Source organism: Arachis hypogaea, chromosome 15 (assembly GCF_003086295.3).
Source record: "Arachis hypogaea cultivar Tifrunner chromosome 15, arahy.Tifrunner.gnm2.J5K5, whole genome shotgun sequence".
Classification (NCBI taxonomy): Eukaryota; Viridiplantae; Streptophyta; class Magnoliopsida; order Fabales; family Fabaceae; genus Arachis; species Arachis hypogaea.
In genome coordinates this window covers 153900827-153908015 of record NC_092050.1, presented here as the reverse complement: position 1 = coordinate 153908015, position 7189 = coordinate 153900827, and the positions used below count along the sequence as shown (strand labels likewise).

Here is a 7189-nt window from a genome sequence, read left to right as displayed (position 1 = left end):
TTTGAAATGCCCCATTTCCTTGCAATTATAGCAAGTTACCTTGCTAAGGTCTTTCTTTATTCTCCTTGTGCTGCTGCCTTTGCCTCTGAGCTTAGCCATTTTCCTGAATTTTTTTGCAAATAAAACAAACTCATTTTCAGAAGAGTTATCACTGGATTCATCATCCAGAGGGTTAGTCACAGAAGAAAATGCAATTCCTTTCTTTTTTGTATCCTTTTTCAAATAGGTATTTTCAAAAGCAAGAAGATTTCCTCTCAAATCATCAAGTGTCATGGAATCTAGGCTACTGCTCTCAGAAATAATTAAAGCTTTAGTTTCCCACTCTTTTGTGAGACATCTCAACACTCTTCTTACTAGCACAGAATCAGAATGTGTAATTCCCAGAGCATCTAAGCCAACAATGATAGCATTGAACCGTTCGAACAGTTCATCGATGGACTCTCCTTCCTTCATTGCAAACATTTCATATTCTCTATTTAGCATATCTGTCCGAGTCTTCTTGACAATGGTGGTTCCTTCATGGGTGATTTGCAATTTGTCCCAGATTTCCTTTGCCGTTGTGCATCTTGATACCCGTCGGTACTCCTCGAAGCTGATAGCACAATTGAGCAGATTTATTGACTTGGCATTTAACTCCACCTTCTTCCTATCTTCCTCGGTCCATCTTGCTTCTGGTTTGAGAGAAACAACTCCTTCTGCACTTGTGATAGTTGGAAATTGAGGCCCTTCGAGAATAATCTTCCAAAGTCTGTAATCCACTGCTTGTACGAATATCTTCATCCTCTCCTTCCAATAGGTATAATTTTTCCCATTGAAAAGAGGGGGTCTGTTGCTTGATTGACCTTCAGTTAGATTATAAGACACCACATTTGCGCCACTGTTTTCTGCCATGAGGATCTTTACTCCAAGCTGCAAAGCTTGATCTCTTTGAGACCAAGCTCTGATACCAATTGATGGTTTCAGTGGCTAAGAGAAGGGGGGGTTGAATCTTAGCCCCCTTTTTATGTTGCTGACACTTGCTGAATACAGAGGAGGCTTTTCTGTTTTAGCTCGTCTCTGGACACGAGACTTTTTGTTTATGCTCGTCACTTGCCACGAGACTTTTTGTTTTGTCTCGTCACTTGGCACGAGACAATTTTAGTTTTTGCTCCTGTGCAGTAGAAATCAGAAATGGAGTTGGAGAGAAGAAAGATTTCACCAAGATATATCCTGGTTCAGCTGCTAAGTGCAGTGCAGCCTACATCCAGTCTCCATCACAAACATGATGGAATTTCACTATAATCAATCTGATTACAACTTGTAAAGTGCTAACCCAACTTACAAGGGGATTCCCACAGAATCATGAAACACAACATAGATGAACAAAGGAACTCTAAGACATCTATGGCTTTTTCTTTTAATTTTGCACTCTCTGCCTTTTTCCGCTCTATGGCTTTTTCATTACAAACCTCACTGTTTGCCTTTTTTCCATGAGACTCAAGACATGACAAAATTAAACAGAAAAATACAAAACAGAATACATTGAAGGAGAAGAGAAAACTGTTAGCTCAGGTAGCTCTGAGAACTCTGTGCCTTGCACTCTCAATTTTTCTCCTTGCTTCAAACAGTGGCTGTCCACCCTTATTATAGAAGAGGGGAGCCTCCACTTATTGAAGCCAAAACCGAACCAACTTCTTCCTCCTTCAACAAAACCGGTTCGGCCACATAGAGAGAGAAGAGATAACCATGCATTAACCAACATGCAATTACCTCTAGTCCTTTCTTGATCATCACCCTTCATCAATCCGAGCTCTCCATCCTTGGCTTGCTCTCCAAGATGGATTTCTGGCCCTTGATGCTTCATGATGATGATGACTTCATCTGCTTCAATCTCTGCCTTCAACCATCACTTCGCCACTCTAGCTACTCCCTGTGGTGGTTGAGCAGAATCAAAGACAAGCCATGCTTCAAGAATCTCCCCTGCTGGCCGAGATCTTCTTCTTCCTTTTTGAGCATGCAAAGCTCAAGATAACCTCACCAAATCTGACCATATTTGGTAAGTATCTTAGCCACAGCTCATTTTTATTTTAGTATGTTTTCTTGCCATCATTAGCTTGATGGTCTTGATGTATGCAACTCCTTCTTTTTCTTTGTTGATGAGCACGGCATCCATGGTTTACTGGACAAAGACCAAAGAAGAAGCAAGAAAGAGATGAGAGAGAGGAAAGAGAAATAGTAGTTAATGAAACAAAAGATAAAAGTGAATTAATTTCCCTTTCTCTTTTTACTGACAAACGTGTAGCCTTGGTGCTTGCAATCATATCACTTTGTCAATTTCTCTCTCATAGTTCTCATGTAATAAATGATAGTTGAGTGTAATTTGAAATCCAACACATGTTTGAATTTTTGGATCTGTTGAAAACAATTTGGGTTCCCTCTTCATTGTTTTCGGGTAATGCATGAGGAATTAACATTGCATATAATTGGGCTTAGTTGCATCAAATATCAAATCTGGCCCAATTAATAACATTTGTTTTCCTGATGGGTTTGGATCAAGCATAGGAAGCACTCATAGAAAATTAATCATGGGCTTGGTTGTAATCAACATTGAACTTGGCCCAACAATATAAAATTTCAGCCACTTAGTATATAATCATGCAACAAGGCTGGTTATTGGGCTTAAGCCAGAAATTCATTTTTCGGCCCAATATAAAAACTTGCAACAAAAATTATTTAATCAAATCAGATTATTAATTTTTGCAGTTAATTATTTTTAATAATGTTTAGTCATCATAAATATTAATTAAGAGTTTTCCAAACTCATCAATCAGCATTATAATTAGTTCTGTCATTTTGTAAGGATCACTGAATCGAATATCTTCAATTATACTACTACTTTTTTGCTTCAATACATGCATTCCAATCTCTTTTGCAATTGACTCACTTGGGACCTTTTTGTAGTAGGACTTGTGGCGCTGTCTTGCTTTATACGAAACTTCTGCATGATTCCATCCTTTTTCAAAATGTAGTGTGGTACAAGAATAGTGTGGCTCCAGATTAAAGATAAATAATTGATCCATTCTCTTCCACCAACCAATGGAAACTTGGTTGCCATTGATGGTCACGATGGGTGTTACTTCAATTGGGGAAGGGAGGTCATTCGTTAGTAGAATTGCAAGGCAAAGAGCATCGTGAGGGAATTTGGTGCCACGAAACCAGAAAGAAACAGAAGCTCCACTACAGTGCTGCTCAAACCACCTTGGAATCCTTCCTCCTGGCATCACAAACCGGGTCCTTCCACCCTCGTGCACTTCCTGTCAATCATTCATAGTGCATAAGCAGTAGTTTAGCATACAGTATTATCAACACACTGACCTAACATTATTAATTTGATATGAATTATGATCCATCTACATTCTTAATCAATAAAAAGTCATAGAACCTGATTGAGTAACACACTTGTGCACCCAGGACTCCAGGATTTGCAGTTTACTGCAGAGAAAATTTTCAAGTTTGGTGGAACCCCTTTAATCTCCCTAAGATTTTTGCAATGATCAACTATGAGCCACCATAGAAAGCGAAATTGTTGGATGCATTCAGGAAGAACTGTGAAATTATTGCCTGTTAAGTCTAAAATTTCCACATTGGGAAACCATGCAACAGCTAGTGGAGAAAAGTCATCTGACAAATTGCTGTTTGTGAGATAAAGATATTTCATATTTGAAGAGGGGATGAAGTGAGTGAATATTCCATGAAGCCCCTCCTCCTGTTTTCTTGATACCCTCCCTTTATTGCCTCCTAACTCTATCTCACACAAAGACAGTCGTGGCATCATGGCAATGACACTCGGTATCTTATACATTTCATCCCCACTCATTTCCAAACGCCACAATCCCGAAAGATCACGAAAGGAACATGGCAAATCTTTTATGCCACTGCCAATCAAATGAAGCATTTTTACATTTTCCATCTCTTCTAGAATTTCTGGAAAATCCTCAAGGCTCAAGCAACCAGATAGAAGGAGTTTTTCCAGTGAGGGCAAATTGATAGAAGGCGGAAAACTCCTCAGCTTGCCGCAATCTTCAGCATTCAATATTTTAAGTTTATTTAAAAAACCAACTGAACTGTGAACTGTGACTAAATTTCTACATGCTTTGAACGAAAATTCTTGTAATGTTTGAAGACTAGACACATCAGGTATTTCTTTCAAAGAATCACTGTAATCAAAATTCAAAGCTTTCAAGCTTACCAATTTCTGGAAAAGAAAAAACATAACAGAAAAAAAAAAGAGTCAAACAAATAAACTTCATATGAATTCACTAACAAACAAAATCATAAAATGAATTCAGAACACTTGCCATAGATAAGCTAGCCAATTTGGGTGATATATAGAGATTATCAGGTAACTTGAGCATGGAGAGTTCCTTTGGTTGAAAATCATTCGGAAAATACTTTGAAAATCAGGTATATACCTCCACCATTCCAATACTCTTAAACTGTTTGGAAGATGTTTAGGACTTTGGGAAAAACAACAATTTTTTATGATAAGTGTTTTAAGATTTTTCATGTCTTTAAAAGCTTTTCCATCCCATTTTACTTCTACATCTCTATTTCCCTCTTTTTTCAATGGATCTTCATCTCCTTCCCTTTCAAATAAGGGAAATTCCAAATATATGATTTCAATGGTGCTACTTCCCTTTCAACACAAAAAACACAAATCAATTAAAATACAAGTGTATAAACAAGGACTTTCAACAAAGTTATTAGAGAAATTTATTACTTACTTGATTATTTTCTAAAACTTTAATTATATCTTCATAGAACCATAACCTACTACGTTTTCCAGGCATTTCTGGTGATCTTTCTAGAACAATTTCTTTGCCCATGTCTTCTGTCAAATCATGTATTGTCACTCTACTATTCTGATCTATCTTTATGAGAGATTTTTCAACCAACACTCCAATATGATATTTCATGCAACTCCCATAATGAGCTTGAAATAGATCTGTAACTTCCACTAATCTATATCCTTTAAAACAACAGGCAATATCAAGAAAAACACTCTGCTCTTCTTTTTCCAAAGCATCAAAACTTACTTTAAGTATCTTATATATTTTATTATCAAGATGTTTTTCAAATTGACCCAATGCAGATTCCCAAACTTCAACTTCTTTTCCAAACAAGTTGGAGCCTATTATTTCCAAAGCCAGTGGATGTCCAGAGGCATAAGTTATTGCACGATTTAAGACATCTGCATAACCTGGGCTAACATCATCATTTTCAAAAGCTTTCTTAATAAGCAATTGAAAAGACTCTGCTTTATTTAAACTCGCTACCTCATGTGTCTTTTCAACACGATGTTTTTTTAGCAAATGTGTGTCCCGTGTTGTAATAATAACTCTGCTGCCAGGACCAAACCAATCAGGTTTTCCAGCAATAGCCTGTAGCTGCTTGCTATCATCAACGTCATCTAGTACCAAAAGAACTTTCTTTTGACAGAATCTTTGTTGTATTTTTGAAGTTCCTTCTATAACACCTACTATCTGGAATCCCTCCTTCTCTAATATCTTACAAAGAAGGATATTTTGAAGATGTACCAACCCATATTTATTTGAATTTTCTTTGACGTTCTCAAGAAAGCACACACTTTCAAAATTGTCAGCAATCAAGTTATAAACTGCAAGAGCAAGTGTTGTTTTCCCTATTCCACCAATCCCATGTATTCCTATCATGTGAACTCGATCACTTGAATTCATTTCCAAAAGTGAAATTACTTTTGATACTCGAGATTCTAGTCCAACAGGGTAATCAGTGTTAGGCAAAGGTAAACACCTAATCTTTCTTGAAATCTCTTCCACTATATTTCTAATAAACTTATGTTCATATCCATCACTGCCAACAAACATAGACATAGATACTTTTAATAATATTTTTGATAAATGAGAAACAATTACAAAAGAAGTATCTAGAGTGAAATTACCCATCTTTGAAATGATAGCAAGACAAGTTAGCTACTTGATGCAGAGCCTTCTTCCAATTTTGCACTTTGTTCATGTCACTCTTGAATCTCTCCTCATGCTTAGCCATTGCCTCTCCAAAACCCTTATTCATATGGCGAACATCATAAGGATCAATCTTATAGAAAACTGGCAAAACCAAGCGATGATTTCCCTTGATGCAGTGAAAGATGTGGACAAGCTCATCTAAGCAAAAAGAAGAAGCAGCATAGTTGGCAAAGAGCACAATGATGGCAATCCTGGACTCTTGAATTGAGCTGAGAAGTGAGGGAGTGATTTCATCTCCTTTTGGAAGCTGCTCATCATCAATGAAGGCATGGATCCCTTGATTAGAAAGAGCTTCATAAAGATAGCCAGTGAAACCGTAGCGAGTATCTTCGCCTCTGAAACTAATAAACACATCATATTCCCATGCATAGCTGAAGGAAGAAGAGGAAAAGGGGGATTGTAGAGCCATGAGGATTAGAATGGTTGACTATTAGGATGTATATATCTTGGAGCGTTGGACCATGAAAACCCGAGAAAGAAAGTAGCAAGTCAACTTAGCAAGCGCGCAGAAACTGCGTTCTTGATTCCTTTGGTTAATAATTTGAGAATTGAGAGTAAGGTGACAAATAAGCGACTTACATTTCGAACGAACAGAATGTTAAAGAAAAAAAAGTATCAATAAATTTTGTTAGGATAACATATGTACACACCTTATTTTTAAATTAGTTCTTATAATTAAAGTATGGTTTTAATTTAAATTAATTTGTCTATATTTATTATGCTAAAAAAATAAAAAAATTTATTAGTTAGAGATTAATCTGTTTAAAATATAAATTTTTAGATATTTATTTATCTTTTACTTCATAATTTTACTAGATTTAAACAAAAATATAAATAAAAAAGTGTTAAAATTAAAATTATTTAAGATTATTTAATAAAATATTTTTTGATAAAATTATTTAATCTAATTTTAAAATCAGTCATGCTACACATTCATGTAAAATGTGTATCCAAGTTATCCAAGTTGGCCCAAGTCCAATTTCACTTATGCGTATTAATGAAGCGTGATTTCACGCACCAAAGACACACAAAATCCCTCGTTGCTTCATTCGCGGTTCATTATGAAAAAACGTTATTTCTTCTTCAACACGAAACCACTACACGAAACCGTTCATTCTCTTCGAATCTCTCTCAAAATCACTCAA

General features: G+C 36.2%; 1 pseudogene; it reads right to left on the bottom strand.

Moving 5' to 3' along the window:
- Positions 1-2762: 2762 nt before the first annotated feature.
- Positions 2763-6453, bottom strand: LOC112749302 (disease resistance protein Roq1-like; annotated as a pseudogene).
- Positions 6454-7189: the final 736 nt, after the last annotated feature.